The sequence below is a fragment of the Falco biarmicus genome, chromosome W (genome assembly GCF_023638135.1).
Source record: "Falco biarmicus isolate bFalBia1 chromosome W, bFalBia1.pri, whole genome shotgun sequence".
Classification (NCBI taxonomy): Eukaryota; Metazoa; Chordata; class Aves; order Falconiformes; family Falconidae; genus Falco; species Falco biarmicus.
The window spans coordinates 14,108,754-14,136,710 of NC_079310.1; the positions used below are offsets into that span (position 1 = coordinate 14,108,754).

The 27,957-nt window shown below is 39.3% G+C and overlaps 1 protein-coding gene across 1 annotated transcript in view; it reads left to right on the forward strand.

Annotated features, from left to right (window-relative positions):
* LOC130141862 (YLP motif-containing protein 1-like) overlaps window positions 1-27,957 on the forward strand; it is a 178,802-nt gene that overhangs the window by 115,454 nt on the left and 35,391 nt on the right. The window lies entirely within an intron of this gene.

Below are 27,957 nucleotides of genomic sequence, written 5' to 3' on the forward strand. Positions count from 1 at the left end.
GCAACATTTGCCACATTTCAGCTTTTTATGGAAGAGCTCAGTAGCAGACAAGATCCCAGCTGCATGCTCACCATAATCAGATTGCTAGGCAAAGATTATTTAATTTGATCCTTGCTTTGCCCAGATCTTTTGACCTCACTGCTGAAGGCAAAGCTGACCTCTTACTAAAAAAGCATTGAAATCTCTTGTCCCAGCTACTGCACTGCAGAAATACAAATGCTTTTGAGTCTGTTTAGTTATATCCTTTTTTCCTTTTTTTTCCCTTGAAAACCTCATTTCATCTGAAATTTGTCAGCAGAATCTATTAGTACCTGCGATACAACTATACCTGTGTTTTTTCTGTGCTCCTAACCAAGCTGGAAATAAGAGTCAAGTGACTAGTTCCATATAACACAGCTATAAAATCTACAAAGGTCCAGGGGAAAAAAAAATAAAAATAAAACCACAGTGAGTAGAAGTTGAAAACAGCTTGACATCTCTTAGCATTTTCATTTTTGTTCAACAAAACAACTTATCCATTCATAGTGTTTCACCAGCACCTTTCTCTAGATCTAGAATTATGTATGTGTGTGTGTATATATATGTATATCTGTGTGTGTATATAAAATTATAACATGTTGAATTACATTTAATAGATTCAGGATAGAATCAATGATCTGGAAGAACACAGCAGAGTAATGTTTCCCAGAAGTTGATTACATCGTAAAAAGATGGCTTTGATGCAATTGGATATTGGTCCAGAAGTTGTTTCCTTTCTTTTTAGTAATTTGAAAATGTAAGACCAGATGATCTCCATAAATGCTCCAATCTGTCTCCCTGATTTAATTAGCACCATTTTCTCCATAAATAATGGGTGCATTTTGATGACTTAGGAGAAGTTGTTCTTAAACACTGACATTATTCCCTGAACTTTACACAACACAAAATGAACAATACCAGAACGACCAGACTGGATCAGAAAAAACTTCCTGTTCAGTCCAGAACTCTACATAAAAAAAACCAGTACTGGTGATTTCAGAGAGGAAAAATATGCAGTAAGCAGTTCTAAAAAGTTTAATAGGTAGATCCTGGCTTCTGCTCAGAAGAAATGGGGTTTATACTGGGACTGGTTGGACAATCAGATTTCTAGCAAGGACAGCAGAGAAAAAATGTGTAAACTGGAGATAAAACGTACTTCTTGGTATTGAATGCATTTTAGCAGGCCCCCATGAGGTATGTAAATGCATTTATCTCTGTTTTACAGATAGAAGCTAAGGAACAAAGAGAAGTGACTTAGTCAAGGTCACATAAGATCCTTACAGAAATGGTGAATTCAGTCTTTGGTGCCAGATTCCCCTGAAGAAGGGCTACCATTTGACTGAATTTCCCAGACATATTTCCAAGGAGGGAAAAAGAAACAAACAAACAAGCAAACAAACAAACAAAAAAATGAAGACTTTGTTCTGACAGAATAATTGTTTGCAACAGGCTATTGGGTACCTGGAGTGCTGGCCAAAACATCACTGTGGACACCCTAATCAATTTTATGGCACTTGCACAATACAGATGTGCCTTGAAGGCACCTATCTTCAGTACACAAACACTATAAGGTTGTGTGTACATGTGCTGTAAGTTCAAAGGCTTTCCAGATGTGCCACGCTTTCTGTCAATCCATTTATCAGCCATGCTGCACATACACAGGAAATGTGATGTATCCTGGAAGCTCTTGATTCTTCGTACACTCCTTGCACTGTCAGCTTCTGCATGTGCCTTACAGCCAACATATCCCAATTGCTTATAGAAGTACAGTCCCATGGCATACATACAGTAGGCTGGACCCCTCAAACTTCTTACACAATCGCTGGCTGATGCATAAACCTCAGATGAAAATATGGGACCCATTCCCATTATCACAGGGATATTCCCCTCCTTGATGCAAAATATTCCTAGAGAAAACAATGGAAAACAAAAGCAGTACTGAAATCTAAATGATTCCCACATAACAGAGACATTATTTCTTTCTTTCAAGTGTATGATTATGATGAAGTCCCCAAACACAAATTGTGCGATCCCTGTTTACAGGCATACCCCTTGCCTGTGAACCTACATAATAGGTGCTGTAAAAGCCCAGGAATTTCTACGGAGTTTATAAAAAGTTCTCATAATTTAGCCCCTGGTCTCCCCACCTCTAAATATTAAATACTATTTTACATTAATTATCTCAGAACTGCTTATAATAATCTTTTGTTGTTCATAAATCTCACAGAGTCATTGTGTTTCTGGTTCCTCATTTCTGAGTTTGGTTTCATCAATTAACCTTGTGGAAATGATGCCTGTATGACCAATAAGAATAAGATGGAAGTAGAAGCTATGAAGCACAATTACTGCTCTGTGAACAATTTTTTAGCTGTGGCCTAAAATATATGCTGATCTGAGTACAAACACAGAGGCTACTTGATTAGAGCAAAAAGCTAATTCATATTTTGAAGGCGAATAAGTAAATAAATCAGCATAACCATCGGTGTATATCAGAGAGATCTGAGGAGATACTTCTTCAAAGCTCTTCAGGATCATTCAGCTTCCAGACCTGTAACATTCAGTCTGTCACGAACAAAGAAAACCATAGATAAATTCATAAAAATTGGTAAAGAGATGGGGCATTGTGCCAGTATGAAATAGTTCTGAGACTGGAGGTACACAGTGCTAAATGAGTTTCAAGACCTATTGCCAATGAGGAGAAATCTGCCTGCAGGACTACCATACTCTGTGAGCAACGTCTCCCTGGGGTGTCACTTTTCTCTTTGTCCTTTCATCTGCAAGACACCTCCTTCATTCAGTTTACTGTAAAATGTTGCACCTACAGAAATCCTTCAAAGTAATAATTATTATTGTAATGTGATTTCCATGCTAAGGGTTTCCTAAGGACTGTAAGTCTGTACAACCCCACTAGAGATGGATTAGGTGCTATCTCAGAGATAAACACCAGAGAATAAGCATGAGAGCAGCAGCTCCTGGACCCCAATGTGAAATACCTCACTGGCACAGGGTGTAGTCGCTGCTTGCTGTGGGAAACCAGAAACTAACTCCAATTAGAATGTATTTGCCCCTACTCTGTAACACTAGTCAAGTACAGATTTTAAAAATACAACTAAACAAAAAAAGTCTACTGAACAGAAAATCACTACCTGAAACTTCTGGTTATTCTTGGAAGAATTTCAGCTCAGGACTAATCTTAGCATTGCTCAGTAATTGTGATTAGGAATCTTTTGGTACAACAGTTCGGGGTTTGAGGCTTTCTGCTTCCATTTCCTTACTCATACACAATATGCTTACTTTTCAAAATCAAAACTTTTCTTTATCAAATGTATAGACTCTCCTATATATATTCTCCTATATATATAATTTTAAAAATCAACATTTTTTTTAAGTAGACATAAAAAGTAGAAGTACTTTGCTTCTTTTGAGCAAATAATTTTGTACAGAAAACAAAGTAAAAGGAATTTGAGTTAAAAATATTGATACTGCTAGGAAAGGCTTTAGAATAGCTGACTGACACAAAATGATTAATTTTACTAGTTTTATTGTAGCTGTAGTAAAGGCAGTACATTTTCAGGGGCATTTTTGAGATTTTGACTTTTTAAATTTTGTCAGTTACTTTGAACAGAAAAAAATTATGAAACCTTGACAATCCCTGTGGGAAGAAAAACCTGATTTCCTGCAAGCCTATTATTGAATTGGATGCACTGTTGTTGTGGTTTAACCCCAGCCAGCAACCAAGCCCCAGCAGCTGCTCGCTCACTCCCCCCCAGCAGGATGTGGCAGAAGAATGGAAGAGTGAGAGTGAGAAAACTCATGGGCTGAGACAAAGACAGTTTAATAGGCAAAGCAAAACCCACACATAAGCAAAGCAAAACAAGGAATTCATTTATCACTTCCCGTCAGCAGGCAGGTGTTCAGCCATCCCCAGGAGAGCTGGGCTCCATCACATGTAATGGTTACTTGGGAAGATGAACTCCATAATGCCAAATGTCCCCCCCTCTTTCTTCTTCCCTCAGCTTATACAGTCAGCATGACATTCTGTGGTATGGCATGTCCCTGTGGCTAGTTTGGGTCACCTGCCCTGGTTCTGTCCCCTCCCAGTTCCCTGTGCCCCTCCAGCCCTCTTGATGGCAGGGTCCAAGAAACTGAAAATTCCTTGACTTAGTGTAAACATCACCCAGTAACAAGTAGAAAACATCAGTGTGCTATCAACATTGTTCTCACACCAAATCCAAAACCACTACTAAGAAGAAAATTAACTCTATCTTAGCTGAAACCAGGACAATCATGCAAAAGAATCTTTCAGTAAGAGGTATGTAGATGATACAAGCTAGGCAAAATTTCCTTATTTTTATTATTATGACTAAAAGATTGTGATATTTTTTCATTGCACATGTGATGTACAGTTTGTAAATTCTTTGTCAGTTTTAGGGCACTATTCCCTTGACCCACTGAGGTGAATTATGGCTCAGTGGCAACCTAAGCTGCATACTTATGACCTGAGTGTACTAAAGATGCAAAGACGTTCTGCTGTGAGGAATATATTAATACTTCACCATTTAATTCAAAACCACAATTCATTTCCTCTTATAAGTTGTATGAATATTTCTTAATTGCATTACCTTTTTTAAAACATTCACCAGCAGTGACAATAGAAAGGTCTGCTAGTCATCCAAACTTTCTGCAGCATTGCTCTGAACCATCTGAAGACCATTAATGTGCTCATCACAAAAGGAAGGAGAAAATTTGCAGAACTTTATAAGCAGTTAATGCAAAGTTAGAACCCAGGCTGTCACTTTTAAATAGGAACAAAAAATGCCTAATATGCATAACTTCTCGTATCATACAGGGAAAATAGCATGACTGACCAGACTGGCCACCAGCCAGGAGCACAAAAGTATCACTCTTGGCAGGTGGATCCACTCATGCTGCATATGTGACACATCTTACTGATTGATTGTAGAAAACTACTGATACGATGTCGGAGGTGACTTGTTTCATCTCTGCTAAGGTCAAGGTTGGTTCAAGCTCCATATGGCTCAGGATCTGGACCAAAGCCCAGCAAAGTTAATGTGACCATTTCCATTGACTTTGATAGGTTTTGAATCAGACAGTGTAGATAGGAGTAGTTGCTGGAATTCAATCAGGGGAGAAAATGGGAGTGGAAAAATGAAGTAGTGTGTGAAAATCTCTCACAGGTTTCAGCTGTGGTCAAGTTTGCCGCTTTATTGAATGTAATTCCTTCATGGTAAATGTCTCAGTTTTGGATTAGCAGTAAATGGTTAAAACATTCTGTAAATGGAGATTGTTATCAACAATCTATTTTTACCAGAATTTGGGTTTTTTTGTCCTTTCTATGATTTCACAAAAGAAAATGACTATCATATTGTGAGAAATAAAACCAAATGCTGACAAGACATGATGACACATCCTCCATCAAGCCCAGAAATGCCCATGTGTTCTCAGGCTTACTCAACGTTGAACTCCCTTTAATTGTTCATTTCAAAGCAGCAGGAAAAAGAAAGCTCATTCACAGTAGGTATTTAGAGAAGAGTGAGAGGCTGAATGTGGACTACTCTATTAAAATTTCCTGGAGTTTAAGCGCCATTGCTTCACAGACAAAGGTGCCATACTTGTGCATGGATACCTGAATATTCTGTCAATAATGAGAAAGGCTGAGAAATAAAGAACACATCCTTAGGCAGCTGAGTGAGCCAAGGAATCAAATAGACAATTATTTGGCTTCATTCTCTCACAAGGTATTTAAGTGGTTGATAAATGGGGAATTTAAACAGGGAAAAGAGGTACTCCACTAGAAGGGAAGAAAATAGAATTGAAAGGCAATGACTTTCATGTTATATCATGTTATTGGCATTATCTGGAAAAGTTTGCCAAAACCAAACAAAAACCCAAGCAAAACTCTATTATGTGTCTAAGAACAAAGAGATATAGAGGTAAAAGTGAATGGATCCCTCACAGTAGTGATACGTGTCCTGAGAGGATGTGGGATGCATCAGTGGCATTATTATGAACAGAGAAGCACATCTCTGGAGTAGGCTTACTCTGTTTTATTTCACCCAAACAAATGCATGCACATGAGTAAGGAATGTTACAGAAGTATTCATATGGATGTGACCTGGAAAATCATACCAGATATCTAGAGGTACTTTACAGAGGTACATCACTTTAGGTATGCGTGGAAAGAACCACTTAGATGATTGCATTCTCTTCCTGGTTAGAATTTGGTAGAGAAATCAGAAAACACAGTAAATAAACCTGAAAGTTCCCTCCCTTCCCCTAATACCTTCTCAGGTCATGTATTAAAATAAATAATACAATCACTCCTGGAAGGACTTGTACAGTATGCTTTTAAAAATCTTCAGAGAGAGAAATTCCCACAGTATTTCCAGAAAAATCCAGCTCAAAACCCACCTGAGACTTTCTCAACACTGAGTATGTCTGAAGATTTTTGTGTGTCCCCTTGAAAATATTCCTGTTTCTACATTATTTTGTCCCTTCAGCATGAACTGCTGCCTGAATAGTCATTCCCATGCCTGTGGCTATACGGCTGGTTGATTGCCAAGCATGAAACTGCACTGGAAAATTCTCTGTTTTCATTTAGGTTTTTAATGGAAACATGAAGTAGTTTTTGATCTAGGTTGTTTCATAGTGTCATATTAAATATCCAAAGCCTTACTTAAATCAAGAATCTTAGCTTTATCATTCCAGAATAGTTTAGGCAATGAAAGACTGGGAAACACCTCTGAACTTTCTTCTGGTGCTTTGCATAAGAATGCACTCATCCAGAGCAGGTGCTGTGGTAGAGGAGGAATATTGTAATTATATTTTCCTAGAGGTGCAGGAAACTTGACAGGTCTTGTGATATATTCTTTCTCTTCCACAAAACCAACCAACCAACCAACCAACCTAAACCAAACCCAAACCAAAAACATCAACAAACAAGCTAAAAAGCAAAGACTCATAAATATGTCCCAGAGACAACAGGCTTTTCCTTAGAGTTGTGGTGGTTCTTAATTTTTCTGTATTTGCTCAAAATTAGTTATAGGTTAGCTTATAAATGAGTGTTTTAATTTTTTACTACCTGTGAATGGCCATTCATTTTCAGCTCTGTGGTTGCCACTATGGGGAAGGGGGGGGGGGGGGGGGGCGGGGGAAGAATGGAAAAAAAAAAAAAAGAAAGAAAAAGAAACACCTCCTATTCTTTTAAATGATGACAAAATGTTTTTGAGAAAGTTAAGATTGCCTAGGTTCTGATAGGTGAGCTTTCCAAAACTGAAGCACTCCCTGTAGGTGCAATAACTACCCTGCTTCCTTCCTGCTTGGAGGAATAGGGAAGTAATTTAATTCACATCAATAGCAGAAGCAAGTAATAACTCTTCTTGTTCAATATGTAGAGCAGGTGGAGAGAAAAAAAATATCTTCCCAGATTCAGTCCAACTGGTAACATGCCTGTGCCAAAATCTAAATTCAAGGAGCTCATAAGAGACCACAGTGTGCCCCTATAGTGCAGATAATACTGCCCAAATTAGTCTGGCCCTTCTTAGTTAAGGCACCCTCTGCTATTGAAAAGAGGTACTATTTGAGCGTGTCAGAAACATAATAACCAAAGGAAGTTTTAATGTAATACTAAGTATTTTTATGCTATTCAAGTCTAGTGCTAGTCAAGTGGGAAAAGTAAACTGTGGTGCACTGAATGATTAAGGAAACTTTTCTGGAGAAGATTATGCACTCCTGAGAGCCCCAATGTGATAAGTATATCAAGATTTAGTGTCCATTTATTAGTTTCTCAGCACAGGAGAACCCTGTGGCTGCCAGACCTGAATCATTAGCCTCATTTTTCATGATATAATCAGTATGAAAATGGTGACTACCTGGATGTTTTCCTGGACATGAGGTGTTCTAACTAAGTACAGTTAGATCACCATTATTGCATCATTGACTGATTATCATTCTGATTAATGTCTCTTCTTTATTTTCATTCCCTGTGCTGAAACAATGCATATGTCACTAAGTAATTATGTCTAGTGCCTGGTTCTGAATTATGCCCTTGACAAGCATGCACCATTGTCAGTGTTACTCTATTTTACCCCGTTCTTTGAACCCTTTCTGTCAAAACCAAATAAATTAACATCTGATGATGTTTAACAGAGCTCAAAAATAGAGAATATGCCACTTATTCTCTGCTACATGCAAGTTCCTTGCTATTAGTATTTTCTTTGACCGTTACATCCTTCCTCCAAAGAACCTGTCCAAGAGGCATGCTTATTGAGTCGTATTTGGATGTATTCAAAACATGTTTCTTTCAAATTGAATGATGGAAGTGTTGATGTGAAAGTTTTCCACATACTAACTAACCACTGACTAAACAGGCAATTTAGATGATCTGCCTCTGCTCATGGATGTACCAGCATTTTGAATGTCTGAAGTCACCTTTTTCCCACAGCAGCATTCCCATTTGCTATATCTAAATGAATACATATACAAGGCACAAAGGAATTGATTTTCATTTGAATCTGAAACTAAACCATTCCTGCAAATTTTAATATTAAAGAGCATCCAAAACCATTATTAAGAATGCACATCTGCAGTTTAATGAAGCAACCATTTTAACAGCACAGCGTTAACCCCCTGTAACACCTTCCCTCCATTGGTGTCATTAGCCAATATCTCCCCTGATTATGCCTGCATATATCTGCTGTCAACCTGACCAACCATGCGGCGAATGAAGAGATGGGACGCAGCTTGATGCAAGCAAGTTGTCCGTTTATTAGTGATTTTCTTACAATTATATACGTTTCTATCTTCTACATATTACACACTGATTGGTTAAATCTTAAGCATAAAAAACACTGATTGGTTGACATTTAAGGCACACCATTAAAACAATGGAACTGATGAGTTTACCTTGTCATAGCAACAATTTCTATTCTAAGATTAGGGTGTTTCTTCCTACGTGACTTTCTTAATTAATAAAGTTCCTTATCGGCACTATCCGTTCCCTTATCTGGCTACTTGTTCCTCTTTGTCCATCTGGTTGCCATCTCAACTGCAACAGCTCAGGGGTCTGCAGTTAGCTTGCTCCTTTGTTCCCAGGGCTTGTGCCCTACAAGTTCTAACAAGTCTCTATTCATCAGGCTAACAGTACTTGGACTCTTGTCCTTGAGGCCTTGTCCTGCATCTCCCCCTTCCTGTTGCACAAAAAGAACCCTTGAAATTGAACGAGTTGTTAATTTTCGTAAGCATTGTAAAAGACAAGGTATAAGTAATAGAACAAACAAAAAAGCAACTAAAGCATATATAATCATCTTCACTAAAGTTCTTAACCATCCTGAAATACCCCAACATCTAAACAGTTTATCTAACCAATCCCAAGTATCACTTTGTTGAAGATGAGAAACTCCATCCTTCAGTCTTTGGATGCTAGCATGAATTGATTCCGAATGATCTGAAAGGTTCATGCAACACATCCCTTCAAACTCTTCACAACCATGACCTTGTGCCAAAAGCAAAAAATCTATTGCAGCTCTATTTTGTAATGTCGCGTGGCGAACACTATCAACATCTAATAAAAGACCAGACAAGGCACTGCTTGTGGCATTAGTTTGTTTGGCAAGCCAACAGCAAAGCTTATCTAACGTTGCCAGAGCATTTCCTGCAGCAGCTCCAGGCAACAAAAGAGATGCAGTAAAGCGTTGGCCAAAGGACCAAAATTGCATGCTATCATCACAATCGGGGGCAAATGCATGAGTGCCACGCTTTGTCCTTCGAGAGTAGCGATGTTGTAAAATCATAGATGTGTTAGGAGTCAGGACGGAAAGTCGCCCTAAACTACACGGAGCTCCTTTTATATGAGAAGGAATGACAGGCCATGCTCGATCCCCACAAATAAAAAATACTCCAGCAGGTAGTGAGAGCGGAGTATTGCTAGATTTAGACAAGTTGTTAGCAGTGTAATTACACCAGATAGTTGCATTTCTAAAAACAGGATGAATAGGGGAAACGTCCCATGCCCTAGATTGATTCTTTCCCGTGTAGTTAAATTTTATGCAAAAATCCATTTTTACAGAACCAAGGAGTTCAATTTCCTGTGGTTCCAAAGTGGCCAATGGGAGATGGGGTGTCCATACATCCCAATTGTCTGTCACATTTTTTGATACGTTTTTGGGTGGAAAAAGACTTTGAAGGTTTCTAGGTATAGGCCATTCATCTAATGGTAAGCCCACAAGACATGTGGAAAAAAGCTGATCCGGAGTGGCCATAGCAAGACACAGAGTATCCTGTCCAGTCAAGTTCGCCAACGTGACCCAAACATTTACCTTTGGTAGAAAAGGGGGATAAGAGCTACCTTCAATAGGCCAAGGTCCAGATGTGAACATCATTATCCATATTAATGACAACACTTGTTTCTCCTTTTCTTTTTCCATCGTTGTTTTACAACCAACCATTCTTCTGGTTGTACTGTCCACGACCGAGGCACTGCAATTGATTGTCCACACTCTAATCCTATAATAATGTTCTTGTTAATAATATAAATTCTGCTTGCTAATATAATATATTGAAACAACAACCATGCAATAGCCCGTACTTCTAGGCTTTCAATCAATGATAAAAAATTTACAAAAACTAAGTTTGGCAAAATCTCAGAACCTAATCCTGTAACTCCCTCTATTTCCAAAAGAGGTTTTCCCATAAAACGTTCAGCCCACTGTATCTGATTAAACCTTAATATTTGATTGTTACACCCAGAACACATCCAATGACCCCATCTGTCCCTTAGTCTTACAACTCACCAGCGATCCTGATCACAGAGTTCACAATGAATCTTGATCCACGGTCGACAGAATGGTCCATGTTCATAGCAACATAACTGTAGAAATCAAGGCGCTGTCCAATCTGGTTCGTGACAGTGTCGTTGAAAGTCGATGTAAGGGAAGATAATATCTGTTAGCGGTGCCGTCAGTGCATTGGGGATCTGGTCTGGTCCAAACGTATTGTTACCGAAATCTCGGAATGAAGAACTTATCGACACCAATGTGATGTAGATAAGCAGACACTTCTTTATTGACGGCTGGGTGCGTGAGCGAGTCCTCTCACGATCAACGCACACCAGGTCCCAAAATCAGATTCCATATATAGAACTTATTCATACATATTCATCAATTATTCATGCATAATCATAACATTTCCCATAAATCATTTTCATACTCTCCTCCTATATCCGATTATGCGCAGTAAAGCTTAGAAAGATCTAGAAATGGGTCTAGGGTACGATTTGGGTAGGTGGTATATGAGTCGGTGGTCGCGATCTCCCCCTGCCGGAATTACCTTTTACTAAAGTTCACGGTTTCTTGGCAGGCACCTACAAGCTGTTCCAGTCGACTCTCCCCAGTTCCCATTAATCTCATATTCTGACATTTCAATACACCTCTGCATACAGAAGACTGGTTAAATACAATGGAACCTTTCAACCCTAGAGTTATTACAATAGTTCCAGGCCCTTCTTCTAGCCTTGGTACAAGACGTACAAAAGATTCCATAACAACTCTTACTGCGTAGCTGCAAGTTTCCTATAATTTTTTTTTTTCCCTTATCCTTCTATTTTTTAATTCTGTTAAATGATGTTATAAAATCAATTAATTAATCAAATAAAATCAATCAATTTTAACTTATTAACAAATCGGTAACAGTATTACCTTTGTTAAGTTGTTTGATCCAGGGTGATAGTGTTCGTTCTAGGCGCTGTAAAAAGCAAAATCTATATTCTATGTCCTGATTTTGGGTATCTGACATTAATGCAAAACAGAGATCCTCACGCAGTTTTTATTTCATTCTGTAGGGTCGGTGTCGGTATCAGTTGTCTGCAGTAAAGGTTCACGGAAAGGTCTTACATTCTTCGCTGGGATCCATCTGGGTCCTTTTTCTGTGGAGACACAAGCATAACCTTTTCCCCATGTAACAAGAGGATATGGTCCCATAATTTTACCTGTTTCTGGATCTCGGACCAATACTGGGGCTTTAACCCGTGCCTCAAAGGAGGTATTTGCAGTAAAATGTCGAACTATCGGTGGGTTGTTATCTATTAAAGAACAATTTAAAAAATTAAAAACATACAATGCTTTCTGTAACCGTTCCTCCGGAATAGCCATTCCCATTCCCCCTTTTTGTTGTTGTAATAGACGTTTTAGAGACTGATGAGACCGTTCAATGAGAGCTTGACCGGTGGGGGAATGAGGAATGCCAGTAATATGAGTTATACCCCATAGGGCAAAAAAGGTTTTTATAGTTGTTGAAACATAAGCTGGACCATTATCTGTCTTTATCTTTGAGGGAATACCCAATGTAGCAAAAGCACGCATTAAATGTCTACGAACATCTCGTGACTTTTCTCCTGTGTGACAAGAGGCAAACAAGGCACCTGAAAATGTATCAATGGAAGAGTGGATATATTTAAGGTCACCAAATTCAGAATAATGTGTAACATCTGTTTGCCATAATTGTAGGCTTTGTAATCCTCTAGGGTTAACTCCTGCAGCAATTGATGGGAAAGAATGTTTTTGACAATCAGGACAGACAGCAATAATATTTGACGCTTGTTGAGAAGTAAGGTCAAATTGTCGTTTAAGAGCTCCAGCATTTTGATGAAAAAAAGAGTGACTTAGTTTAGCTTGTGCAATATGGTCTGGCAGTACTTGAACTGGTAACGTCAATAGATCAGCTCGTCGATTGCCTTCTGCAAGAAAACCAGGTAGTGAGGTGTGAGACCTAATATGCATAACAAAATAAGGCGCAGATCGAGAGTCCAAAAGGAAAATAAGTTCCTGTAACAGGGTAAAAAGTTGTGATTGTGAAACATTCCGCAGCACAGAAGCTTCGGCTCGTGTAACAATACCTGCAACATAAGCGGAATCAGTAACAAGGTTGAGTGGTACATTCCATTGTCGGAAAACGCGAACAACTGCATTCAGTTCTACTATTTGAGGTGAACCAGAGACTGCCTCTATGTCTGAGTCCCATCGTCTCCGTTGATCATCCCACCATAGAAGAACAGATTTATGTGATTTGCCTGATCCATCTGTAAACACAGTAAGTGCCTGTAAGGGTTGTTCGCTTCTTTTGGGTTTTAACATCAGATGAAAGTCAATGTTAAACAGTTTGTGTGAAGGTGGATGGGAAGTTATTTGACCCGTATAGTCGGCAAGTGCCACAACAAAGGTGTCTGCTGATAAAGCCATTGTAAGTATACTGTTGTTATTGGTAGACAAATACAGACAAAATCCTTCCCTGATAAGGTTAACAGGCGTGATCTAGTTTTAACAATCAGAGAGGCAAACATTTCATGTTGTGTCAAAATAGTTTTTGTAGACTGGTTAGGTAAAAAGATCCATTCAATGATTAATAAGGGGTCTGAGTTCTGAAGGTCCCATTGAAATATCAGGGCATGAGGCTGTCGTGCAGGGTTTAAAATAATCAAGTAAAAAGGTAGTTCAGGGGCCCATCGGTGGGCCTGTCGAGAAGCGATAGCTGAGGCAACCTTTTGTAAAGATGTATCTGCTTCAGAGTCAAGATTACGTGGAGAACAAAGATTAGTGTCCCCTTTTAATAGTTCAAACAGAGGACCCAAGTCTGTATTAGAAATTCCCAGTAATGGTCGAGCCCAATTTATTGTTCCCAGTAATTTTTGTGCATCATGCAGGTTTCTTACATTGGTATTGATCTGCAATGGTTGAGGAACAATAGTTTGTGCTCTTATTCGCCAGCCCAGATATTTCCAAGGGGGAAACTTTTGGACCTTTTCGGGTGCTATACAGAGACCTGCCGAATTCACAGCATCTGTGACAAGGGCTACAGCTTTCTCCATGACTTCGTGATGTTGTGCTGCCACTAAAAGGTCATCCATATAATGATACAATAACACAGTAGGCATAGCATTTCGGACAGGACTGAGTATTTTTGCAACATACCATTGACACATTGTAGGACCATTTTTCATACCTTGTGGCAGTACAACCCACTGATATCTCTGCAACGGAGCTTGCATGTTGATGCTTGGAATTGAAAAGGCAAATTTCGGGGCATCATCTGGATGCAACGGGATACTGAAAAAACAATCTTTAAGATCTATGACAGTTAGATGCCAATGTCGAGGGATCATAGTGGGGGATGGGAGCCTGGGTTGGAGGGCTCCCATATCTTCCATAGCATCATTAATTTTTCTGAGATCATGGAGTAAGTGCCACTTGCCAGTTTGTTTTTTAATAACAAAAACTGGTGAATTCCATGGGCTAGTAGAAGGTACAATGTGTCCCTTGGACAGTTGTTCTGAGACTAAGTTTTGAAGTGCGCGAAGTTTTTCCCAAGGAAGGGGCCATTGATCCACCCAAATAGGAACATCAGTTTTCCAGGTTATTTTTAGGGTGTCGCACACTTGAATGGCCCCATCTAAAAATGTGTACGGATAGACATTCCCTGTTGCGACGGAGGGAAGACACAGTCACTCAATATGAGTGATCAGCAGACTTCGTTTATTGTGCCTTACAGTCACCTTTTATGCCTTGTTATTATTAGCTCATACATATTACAAAAGTTAAGCTCATTATTGGTTAGTTGCCTAAATACCAAGCCCACCCCTATTTTCTCTTCTGTAGTTATCTGTTCCCACCTGTAACATTCTTTTCCCACCGCAATCTTCCTGTTATTGTGTAACAAGAACAGCCAAGGATAGTGTATTTTTGCTTTACTTCAGATAAGCTGAGAGCGATGTGCATTTTTGTCCAGCCAGCTGGACTATGTCTATGTGACCTTTTTCAGCTAGCCAGTTATCCACAATAACAATGTCTCTATTCATCAGGCTAACAGTACTTGGACTCTTGTCCTTGAGGCCTTGTCCTGCACAACTATTCTGTAATTAATCAGCAGAGTAGAGGAAATTAGCAAAATCTTTTGCTAGCAAGTGTGAAATACATAAATACTGCTCCCATTATAGAATACCTTGCTGAGAAACATCCAAGTTGACAGAATGACTCAGGAAATTGTGAAGTTCTCAAATGTCATTCCACCCTAATTGTGACAAATTCCTTTTGATGCAAAATCATACCATTTCTAATCATTATATTGAAAAGATGACATTTTACTGTTCAGTTAAGTAACTCCAACAGAATTTCATCTCCAGTTCAAATATTTGGGCTTCAGAAATGCTGGTCATAAATGTGACCTTCCTGGCAAAGTAACAAAAAGCTATGATGAGTCTTATCTGTAAGACGCTATATTTCATCTACCATTTACATTCAAAGATATCTTTCCCTTGGGTTACATTTTAAAAGGCGAATAATGTTGCAGTAAGCAATTTATGGACACTAGTCAGTAGTTGGAAGTTAGTCTCCAAAATTTGGAGGGTTACAGGCACAGGAAGGAAATAGCAAGTCTCCTTACTTAGCATATGTAAAACAACAACAGAGTTGCTTCCTCCACTTCAGTCCCCAAATTCATCCATCTCTAATGAACATTTTGTTTCAGCCTTCAGTACCAGCTATTGCTTTATTCGCACTCTTAACAAGCTGTGCATTCCTTCACCTAACATCCTTTTTCCTTTCACAAGGAAGGTGTAGTCACCCAAAAGTACTTTCCTATGTATCACTGTACACCTGTTTTAATATATGGATTAAAAAGAGGAGACTGACAATATCAAGCATGTTGCCTGGTAGAGTCAAGTTAAAATCTTTACTTAAATGAATGCCACCTGAAGTTACCTCATAGGGAAATTACAAGTATACAGGCTTGGCATATATTCTCCTGATGGCAAGGTAGTGGGAGATCATTTAGTGAGGTGTTAACCAAGCACACCTACCCCTGTTTGTATTTTGCAAACTCTTTTCTATGAAGGGAAAAATACAGAGTTTCAAAAGAAGAAAAAGAAAGAAAAAGATATTGTCAGAGATAGTCAATGTAAGTAGTAACCTGAGATTTTTGTCATATATATATATATATATATATATAAAATCCTAAAATTGTGAGTATATTTAAACTAGGAAAAGACCTTAAAAGAGATCAAATTCCTTACTGCAGTTTACATGAAATGATTGTGCCTTGCTAAACCAGAAACCCAGTGTTTCTGGCATTAATATACTTTCTTGGATGTTACAAGAAAGAAGATAACAGACGTTTTGTCTGGGTTTTAGGGATGGAAAGATTCCTAAACCCCTCATCTTGTTTTCTTTATATATGGGTAGTGATAGTGGCTCCTAGCCGCCATTTTGCTGATAAATACATGATTTATGCCTGTATTGCATTTGCATGGCGAGGTTTTGGTAGTGGGGTGCTGCAGGGGTGGTTTCTGTGAGAAGCTGCCCGAAGCTTCCCCGTGTCCGATGGAGCCAAGGCCAGCGGCTCCGAGAGGGACCCACCGCTGGCCAAGGCCGAGCCCGTCAGCGACGGTGGTGGCGCCTCTGGGGTGACGCGTTTCATCGGGGGGAAAGTTGCTGCCCAGCAGCGCCTGCAGCGGGAGAGAGGAGCGGGGCTGTGTGAGAGCAGCAGCGCCGCAGCCCCCGGGCCAGGGCAGGGGGAGGCCGGGAGGCTCCAGGCGCCGCAGCAGCGGCTCCCCCAGCCCGCGGGGCGGCCCCCGGCGGGGCGGGGCGGGCCGTGCCCCCAGCCCGCGGAGCTCCCGGGGGAGCAGCTCCTCCCCCGCAGCCCGGGCAGGGCCCCCCCCGGGGCAGGGGGTGCCTGCAGTGGGCTGTGACCCGCGGGCAGCGGCGCTGGAGCAGCTCCGGGCAGGGCCTGTGGCCCCGCGGGGAGAGGAGCCCGGGCCGGGGCAAGGCTGGTGCCCCCGCGGGGGGCCGGGGCGGGCAGGGCCCGAGGGGCTGCGCCCCGCGGGGGCCGGGCTGGGCCGGGCAGGGGGTGAGGAGCCCCGGCCCTGAGGGGCAGCAGCGGCGGGGACAGGGGACAGCGTGTGCGGGGCTGAGCCCGGCCCAGCCCGGTGCTGCTGGGGGGGAGGGGGCGGGGAGGGGGGGCAGGGGAGGGTGTGTTAAGATTTGCACTTAGTCCTCATTACCCTTCTCAGACTTTATTGGTAATAAACTGATTTCCCCAAGTCGAGTCTGTTTTGCCTGTGACTAGTCACTCAGAGATCTCCCTGTCCTTATGTTGACCCATGAACTTTGGCTACATCCCCTCCCCCGGCCCAGCTGAGGAGGGCAGGGGCAGAGCGGCTGGGTGGGCACCTGGCATCCAGCCGGGGTCAGTCCACCACTCTTCTCCAAAATTAAAATAGATTGTGAGAAAGACATGGCTTATTGTTCTTGTTATTATTACTACTATTTAAGAAAATGGCCTCTAGCCAGTTTAACAAACAGTCTTATAGCTTGCATTACTTATAACATTTTGCACTGTAAATTTCTTTTTGTTTCTAAAATATGTACGTTTTGAGGGCTTATAATTAACCATAGTCCATCATTTATATTTTGATTCAATCATGTGCAACTGAAATAAAAACCCCATATTGATGCAACTAATTAAATAAAAGTAAAATTGTATAAAGTTTCATTATAACTGTAATTGATTTGTCAACTGAGTCATTTCCCCAAGATAATTTTGTTTTGCCCATGATGGTGATTGGTGAGTGATCTTCTCCCACCCTCATGTCCACCCAGGATCCCCTCATCACATCCCCTCCCCCGGGCCCAGCTGAGGAGGGCAGCGGCAGAGTGGTTGGGTGGGCACCTGGCATCCAGCCAGTCAACCCCACACCCCCCCTCTGTCCGTGGCTCATTTAGACCAGCCTGAAATGATTTCACGGGTTTGCATAGAGTTAGAAACCTCTTCCACAGCTTGGTGCCTCAGCCTGAGGTATCTGGGTAGAGTTCAAAAACCAGCATGACAGGTAAGCACAGGTCAAGGAGCAGGCTCCACCATGGCCATGAGCTTTGCTCTCCATCAGGACAGTGCTTTGGCTCCCACAAAAGAAAACATGCATTGCAAATACATGCCGTAAGAAATAGTGAAACTAATAGTGAATGCACTTCTGGAAACTTGGATATTTTCATCACATGCCATCTAAGCTAATATACTGCGCTGTTTACAGTCCTCCACTACAATATATTTTGAAACTATTACCTTGCTTTGAGTCATTTGTGTCATAATGCTCTCCATAGGTGCCCATAAAATGAAAATGTAAGCCTCTTTTATTGGTGGCATTGCATCTTAATTGAAAAAATTAAAGGCTTTTGCTCTCCTACAGGGTTTTTCTTCCCGTCTTTTTTTTTTTTCCTCCCTTCTCCTTCTCTGTTTAATTGGCTAATCATATGATTTTTTAAATGGAATAATCATGAAAGAAAATATAAAGCTAATTTAAATTCAAACTGGATTTGGCGATATTTAAGTGATTATCCCAAAGTAACAGAGGGTGTACGAGGCAATAAATATCTGCTACGTTCATGACCATTAGCCTCACTGTTTATGGGCTTTGGAGGTATTTATTTCCAAGAGACATGCTTCTCTTTGGGTTACAGTGTATTTTTCCCCCCTTGTTTTAGAGTTATATTCCCCCTTGTAAAATTTTAAAGCAGGTTTTTTTTATCCTTTCCTCCCCTCTGGCCCCATCTCCTTTCACATCAACAGCAGAGTAAAACTCAGGCAAATAAAAAACATTTTCCAAGAAATCTTTCAGCCAGTAGGGATGGGTGGCTTACCTGTTTCTCCACTTATGAACTGTGTAGACTACTCCAGGTTTATGGGCTGAAAAAGTTAATAGGAGTTCTGTATTGTAGATAGTTCATTGTCCAGCTGCCATTCAATTGTATTTGTTGTATGTAATTGCCAAATTAGGCTGTAACCTTTTCCTTTTCTCTCTCCCTCATGTGCAATAAGGTCTAAAGAATGAAGTTGGAGAGCAAGCTGTAATTGAAAGTTACAGGCAGCTTTCTGTTTTTCTCCTTTTAGTGAAGGAAATAGAAGAGCAAAATAAAGCAGGCTGCATTTTGAGATGTTTGAAGAATTTGGCTAAGGAGACAAGAAGACAGCTGAGGCTTGAAATGACCTTCAGCAGCTGAGGCAAAGCAGTGTTTGTAAGCAGAGGTAATATCTATTATTTGAGCAACTTGTGTAGTACATGTTATTTTGGACATACAAATACTTCTTCAGATCTGAAACAGAATAAGACAATTTCAAAGTCAATATCCATAGAAATGTAAAAGTTTGCTTTAGTCTTGGATAGTCTTCGTTTGAATGAAGTCTATATTACTTTTATAATCTATTTTCTATAATGGCATTCAGATGCCATTGTGGCAGCAAGCTGCTAGTTAGTATATGGTGACAGAGAGTGTGTTTTAGGGAAGTTCATCCCTAGGGTTGCAACAATTTCCTTGAATCACCTATTGAGAGTAAATATCTACAGTTCTATAATTATAAATGTAAAGCATCTGGATAAACAATGGATTTAGTCTTCTAGTTTCTGCATATAAAGACCACAGAGGATGCTGTGGCTCCTTTCTGCCAAACTCCCTATCAGCCAGCTATTATTTAGTTACCTTTGCATATAGTCTAAGTCAAGAATCAATAATGTTTCCATGATTTTTCTCTTTTTACATTTGTATGAAATTTATAGTCAGGGTGCATGCTGTATTAAATATACACAATCCAGATTTCTTAAGTTTTCATCCCTGGGAAGGTATTTCAGCCACCTATACTGCAGAGTAAATTTGTCAAGCAAAGAACCTTAAAGTGCCAGGAAAGAAGTCAATTTTATTTGTTCTGGAGGCAAGAAAATGAAATTAGGCAGTTCTGTTTTGCCTTATGGTAAATTTAACTAAGTATGGATCCTATAGAAAATATTATGAAGTTCCAGCACTTGGAACAAACTTGCTGAGCATTTCTGGGTCAAGGTCCAGAGCTGATAGAAGAGTTATTACTGAGATCACACAGCTGAAATCTTGGGCCACTGTAGAGAGCTTTTTAAACTAAGACATCTGCATGAATCAAAAAATTCTGAAGCAATGATATGTGTGAGAGTCAAGTTTCCAGTTTCAGATAACTGGGGAAAAATGTAATCATACTTATTATTTTAAAATCTTTGTAGTTAACGTTGTATTTTTGCTTTTTTTTTTCCCCTTTATAAATGAGCATAAGCATAGGGAACAAGCAATAATTCTTTACCTTTTCAAACACTGAAATTCAAATAAGTGAATTTATTCATTTACTTAGGATTGGTTAAACTGAAAAATATTCTTAACGTGACATTGCAATACTCTATGACAATTTTTCTGCTTCTATACTCAAATTACATGAAGTCTGAAAAACTGAAAAGCTGCTTAGTGCTATAAATGGGAAAATCTAGAAGTGAGAGTTTCATTTATTGACAGTTACTGTAGATGGACTGAGTAACAAGGAGAGGGATAGGTCACAACTTGCTTGGTATTTTGTGTGGCAATTGTATGGTCTAATTCCCACTTCTAAAAAACATTAAAATACATATAATTACTCCACGTGAAGGAAGTGTTATTTTTTGTAATTTACAGACTGGGAAAGGAAAGGGAGAGATCACATCCTTTAAAGCGAGAGGAGGTACTGGGGGATCCTGACTTAAGTAACCTGAAAACAGTAAAAAGTGATTTGAACTGTTCACTCCAGATTTTACTGCAAGAATGAGCTCTTTAATTTTTCCTCTCCAAAAGTGATTTTGGAGTATGTAATTAATGTAATTTAATTTTACAGAGTGACAAATTCAAATTATGAAATCCACCTCCAAATTAGTTTTGGAATGTGAATTTTCTAGCGCATGAGGAAATTAGGAAGCCAAAGTGCTAATATTCCTTCCCCTCTTTTCCAGACTTTCTGCTGCTTTCTGTCTCTTTAGTGTGACACTTATCCAACAGATTGTCACTACTAATAAAATGTCATTATATAATATCACCATAGATTTGATAAACACCCACACGTCACAGAACACTGAGCCACAGGTTAACATTATGAGGTGGATTTTGTTGGAAACTTGTTTATTTTGGGTTTTCTTCAGTTGTTTATTTTTTTATTTGTCTGTTAATATTTTTAGGAGGACAAAACTTCTCAGGGCAGAATATCTTTGCATATAAACTGAAGAACAATTCCTTTGCCCCAGAAATTTCCAACAGACTGAAATGGAAGGTACATGCACAAAAGGGAATGAAAAAAAGAAAAAGACACATTTTACCTCCACTTACATGTAGCTCATGCAAACCTGAACTGCAGCTCCAGTGCACAACTCAAGATTCGATATTAAAGTATTTCATTTGCAAGCAATTATGTTCAGGATTAGATTCCACTGCTGCCTCACTTAACAGTACAGTACCTTGATTTCAAACAACCTGATATAGGTTGCTTGGTTGTTTTTCTCCCCCCTCTCCTGTCTTTTTCTCCCCTTTTCCTGCCCCTTAGAACCATCTCCACCTTCATCAAAACAATTTCATTTGTACTTATGAAAGCATTACAGCCGGTAAGCGGAGAGTACAGAATAAGCTTAACCACTGTAGCCTTTTTCCCATCTGAATATCACAAATCTTGTATCTCACCATGGTGTAAGGTCTCTGATTACATCAACCTCTCCAAATTATGCTGAAATGGAGGCCATTCAATTTGCTACAATCAGTAACTTTCGAAAGAGCCCTGCATAATTGATTTCACAGTAATATAGGCATAGGTGAATGAGTTCCTCAGCCTCGTTTATACAATGTTTTCTTTCATTCCAAAGTGCACTATTCAATAGAAATCTTTTTTTTTTTTTTTTCCAACAGTTGGCAGGTAAGGCTTTTGACATATACAAAGTTGTGAGAGAGCAAGAGAGAACGGGGGTGGGGGGAATACTGTAGAAACATGAAAATTGAAATTAATGCCCTGGGTGAAATACTAAATGCAGACAAGCCTTGGGTGAAATGACTATTCTTTTCTATGTGTCAGATCAGGATGGGGAACAAAGGATTCTTATAAGATACAAAAACCCATTGAAAGTCAAATGCAGTCCCTGAGTGCAATTTGTCAAGGAGGAGGTGTGGATTTCAAAGCTGACCATTCATCATGAATAATTAAAATGGGCAACTGCCTTAACATTAGCACATTACACCATCTCTGCCAGTTTCTCCCCTTGAAGAGAGCCAGTCACATTGCTATGGACCAACTTCTTTAGCTCCAAAGATCCTATTACTACTTTATAAACCTATGGTTGAAACCTCATGAATGATGCATCACAGTGCATGTCAGATTGCATGAGTGTTTCCTGCTGGGAAAGAAATAAGGGCAACACTGAAAAATAAACAAATAAATAAAAGGATAGATAAATAAATAGATAAACCCAGGTAGCAGATATGTGAAGCATTAAAGTATTGGGGCATGGCCAACAGTTTAAGCTATCAAGGGGGGGGGGGGAGGTGCTGGTGGATATTTGCAGTACAAAGAAAAATAGGAAAATTAGAGAGGAGTTTGGAAATGGAGGGGGGGGGGGGGGGGGGGGAAAGGCCCTTTAAGTTGACAGAAAAAGAAAGATGACATCTCCATAAAGCAAACAATCCCATCTACTACAGAGCTCATTTTAGATGGGCCAAATTACTGTTTTGAGCTGTCTGTCTCTCTGCACTGATACCAGAAGAAACCTAGCTAATCTTGTCAGACCAAGCCCTGAGTGTTATATATCTAAATTTAAGCAAGAGGGATCCTGTTCATGAGGTTGATGTGCACTATGCAGAAAGAAATATATCCTTATGGGAGCAATAATATCAAAGGCAAACCAGTGGCTTAGATCACCTCTCACCTTACAGTTGCATCTGTTATATTCTCCTTGTTCTCCCAGAGTTCAGAGATCAACTGCAGGTTCAATATTTCTCATGAGAAATGTCTGTGTAGCTGTATATAGCTTTGTGTGTTTGTATGTGTACAAATTCCCTGCAAAAACAAAAAGTTACCTGTGAGCGGTCCCTGTTTAGGAAGAACACGGCTGTCTCTGTATATTAGTACTCCCTCGTCTGAAGAATGGGTAGGTTTACGTGCTTTTTGCCACGGTTTGATTATAAACCACTAAGGAAACATGTTCACTCCATTCAAATCTAAGAACTAAAGTTTATGCTGCTTAAATCACTTCTGAATCTGAACTATTTGGTTCTCTGAATTTTATGATAATATTAACAGAACTTCTGGTGAATCCCATTAATTTTTTTTGTTTTGTTTAATTTTACATGAGTAAATATAATTACTCCTTTTGTCAGAAGTTCTAATACCAATTTATAATTCATGGAGTTAATTATGTTAACGAGGAGGCAATCATTTCTCAGCTCTCTCCCCCTGTAATTTTAAAGGATTTTGATTTTTCCTTCCCTTTTTCTCTCTCTCTCTCATTCTCACCTCTCCTTTTACAATTTCTCTTCCAGCCATGAAGTGGGAGCATACACAATTCATCTGTGATATAATTATTTACCATGGCAACAGTTTGTGAATGGGATTGTGAAATTGCAAATAACTAAAAAGAAGCTTAAGTAGAATAGTCTGAAAAAAAATATCCTTTTCAAGACAAGTGAAGAGTTCTTTGAGGTCAGGAAAGCTTTTGTCTCCCCAGTACGTCAAAACGGGAAGATGTGAAAAGAATGATGTTTTGTGCTTGTTTTTCCTCCTTTGCTAAAATCTGATCAGCAGATGAAGATAAGTACTTTGTATGTGTTTGTGTATGTGCAAATTGGTTTTCATGTGTGTGTATGTAAAAATGACTGACAAAGATCGTTTAAACAGACTTGAAATGACAAGGTCTGAATCTGACAGTGCCCAGCAAGAATGAGGAAGCTTGAGAAGATCAAGTATTGAAAAACTATTGAAAAGAGAGTCATACTTGCCGTGGTTGATTTTTCTTATTATATTCCTAAGATAAACAGATGGCTCAAATTCACACTTGTATACAAGACCCCCAAAGTTTAGAGTCTTAGAGGCAGATAGAGGAAATCTATTGAAATCTACTGCTATAATCTTTGTATTTTGCTTGAGGCTGCTATTGACAAACCTTTCCATACAACCCATCTTATTCAATCACCTACTGAGTATTTTAGCACTGCTGGTCCAGAAACAAAGAAATCTATTGATGTTCTTCAAAGACTAACTGAGATGTATATGAAAAGAACAACAAAAACAACAAAACCTCTTCCAGATATGCCATGGTTTACAGTTTACCCAACTGGGAGTAAAGTCAGGTGCCATATTTACCCTGACTCACAGCCATAATGATTTCAGAATGATTTTTTTTTCAGAGGAATAGATTAAAAGCCATCAGTGCAATTCATTGAACGCTAATTAATCCAAGAACACTTTGGAAAGATCTCCTGCCCACTTGGTGGCATGAAGGGGGATTTTTTTAAGATGTCTGTCCAACTTCTTTTAAAGGTCAGAGATGCCTCTACCCTTGAGAAAGATCCCCCTTTCCTTGACAGATAAGTTGAGTCCCACATAATAAAGGTCTTTTCAATGACACCAGTAGAATTAGGATCATAGCCAATGAACAAATATGGAAAGCAGGTTTATAGAAAAACATTCATGGCACATATTTGCTCTGGCAGTCATAAAAGGTGACTTGTTTGCCAAGTAAGTATGTTTTCTTAAATGATACTACTCAAAAGGACACTTACAGAACTATCTTGGGGTACATCACAGGAGCAGAGGACAAAGCACATTGATTCTAACTGCTCTGTTGGCTGTGAAAACATCTGATGACAATCCTGAACAACCTCAAACAGATGAAAAGTGTATCAACCCCTGATGATGAAGTATATGATGTTTGTTTTCCTATAGCTTTGTGACATGCTGTTGGACTTTCTAACAAGAGGTGAGCTCCCGCTGAAGATTTTCCTGAATGCAGGATGTTCATAAAATTTGGACCTCAACATTGATTTTCTCATGTCTCATAAGAGGTGAGTTTGCATGGCTGCTTCTCCCTCAAAGGGTTAAATAATGCGTTCTCACTGTTGTTATCGAACTATTTTATAAAAGCGAAGAATTGAATATTTTGTCATCACTACATCAGGCAGTTCAAAAATGGTTATGAAGAGGTAGATGAACAGACAGATTTGCATTTATAGAAAAGATCATCACTCATCACTTAACCTAGAAGAAAATATCTTGCTGCAATTGTCTTTATTTCTTCTATTTTTCCTATGTCACCACCCCCCCCCCCCCCCCCCCCCCCCCCGCAGAATTCCTCATTTTCTCTTAAAATGTCGCTCAAGTCTGACATACAAGCTGGGATCTTTTTAATCTGTATCAGTAACAGATTTAGGAAACTGTGTTTCCCTCCACTTCATGAATTGGAATAGAAATAATTATTCAATAGAAAAGGCAGTTTTCCAGCTTCCTGGAAGAAGTAGGGCTTAACGGTCAGTTTTAAACCTGCATTTAGGTTCCAAAGGTGCAGGAAGGCACCTAATAGGAATTACAGATGCAACTACTTTTGGAAAGCAAATGGAATTAGGATCCTAAGTCTTCTAACTGCATTTCTAGATCAACTTCAGGTGTTTATTTTCATGTTTGAATACAGTTTAAAAGGCCACCTTCTGTTCCCATCAGTGGAATATTCTGGGAGCTCAAGCAATAATTCTGAGCATGATGGACTACTTTGGTTTTGTGTAGGAAGAGCCTTTTGCACGAAACCAGAAGGGATGTGTGTACTGTTGGGCGTATAAGTTTACAAGCATGTCCTGATATTCACATATACTCATAGAAGAAACAGTAAAGAAGAAATCGGTTACTTCTTAGAAGTTTTCATGTAAAAATGCCCCTGGTGAGGTAGAAGAAAATTTCCTGCTAACTTATTGCTTTGTGCTTCAGATTATGTTGATTTTGGTAACTCACTGTTCTGTGAGTGGGAAAACTAGCTTCATTATAAAAGAAGGATGTGCATGTGTGTCTGTTTCTTGCAGGCTGGGTCAAAAAATATTAGAAAGTTTACAGGGCTTTCCACAGTTTGCTGCAAAACTATCCACAGGAGGAACTGCCAGCACAGTTCCAGCTGAGGAAAAGTGATACAGCATTTCAAATGTCAGCGTCAATACTAATTTAACTGCTGTATGTATATGAAAAAAATAATAAGCTTCTACTGACAGAACAATGACAATTTTCCTTGGAAAGACCACCTCAGTGGAATTTTTAAAAAAAAAATAGGAAAAAGTTTTCCCAATTACTTAGGATCCCTTTGCAGAGACTGGTATATCAGACATACTTTTCAGACACCTGAAAAGTGGTGGGTTTTGGTTTTTTTCATTTCTGTTTCTAAACATATCAGATTTATCTTGCAAAAAAAATGCAGATTTCAAGATGGGAAGAAAAGGGGAGGTCGATTCTTTATTCTGAAGTTAAAAAAAATAATAAGAAAACACATTACTGCAAGGACACAACATACAGGGGAAGATCTTCAGAACTACTTACATGACATGTGTTGTTGTCTTCATGTATAAAAAGACAACTGAAGTTCTGAGCTTCATCTTTTGTTCATGGACCACAGGAAGAGGAAAGGAGGGAGTTTTGGTGCTCATGGTCTTCAAGAGCCATTTAGAGACTTCATGGTTCACACAAATTTGAGCTGCCTTATTTTTTCGTTCCTTTGATTCTTAAAAACGTTGAGGCAGAGAAAAAAGCTGAATGACAGTCTTTTGATATCATCTTCCTTCTTCCTTATTTATTTGGAACTTACATATACTGAGGCTAAGGCTGTTACAAGCCTTTTCAGGATGTTTTCTACTAAAATTGGAGTTCTTTACGTGGTGGCTTTTTTAATGAGCCATTTCTTCTTCCTTTATTTCTCCTTTAATTCACTTGAATGGTATAAAGGGATCCAATTCACCTTTGTGGATGCCTCTAGGACTTCAGGCTGTTCTTTAAGCTCAGCATTTCCTGCTTTTTAACGTATATTGCCCATCATTGCAAGCTTTGGAACACACACCACTGGAGCATTGCCTTTACTAGTGTATTTGGAAAGCTGTAGTCAAGAAACAGCATTCATTATCTACCACTTAAACAAATGTGGATTTCATGTTCACAGGCGCTAAGTTTAAGGTCTACTACTAGGTCAAATATGGGCTGACAAGTAACACCAAGGCTTATCAGTTTCTGTCATCCTTTTAATGTAGTTTTAATATCATTCTGCATCACTTAGTCCCTCTGTGTCACTAACATTTTAAGATTTAGATCCTCAGATCCGTAACCATTTGAACAAACTTGTATCGTGGTGAAAAAAACCTGATGGAAAGCTCCTTATCTGTCCCAATAATTAATACAAGTGGCTTGGACCAAAGATCTTGCTTTTTCAAATGATACAAATTCACAGCTGCAAAGATGTGGCACCTAAGGAGTTAATCAGACCTGTCTTCCTTTTGACAGGTTTTCCTTTATACTGTTTAAATATGGTATGTATATATATATAACCAACCACCAAATGGCAATAACCTAAAATTCAATAACACACCAGGGCTTAATGTAAAGTTTGAATTCATTTCTTTGCCTTGGCTGTTTGCTTAGGTGAATTTGACCTTCCCTCCCTCCTGTCCAAAATCTTCCTTTTACTTATGTTGTTATACAGTGTGGCATCTGTATAGCCTTTTCTTCTTCCTTATATTGGGGGAACAAGCAAGTTAACAAGTGATAGGTAAGCAAGAAATGCCTTTTCTTCAGTTGCAGCATATTCTTGAAGTGTGTTGAAATGAAATATCTCCCTGCCCACCTTTTCTTAAAAAAAACCAAAACCCAAAAAACAAACCCACAGTTTTTATTAACCATGAAAGAAGAAGAAGAAAAAAGTTTTACCTTCCTTTAATCTGCAACCAGTGATGAGCTAGAAATCCAACTAGTCCTTCTCTTCCCTGGGAAAAAGAAATCCAAATAAAGTAGCATCCAAAAAAATATCAGGATTCTGGCTGTGCTGGCAGGGTGCAGCATATA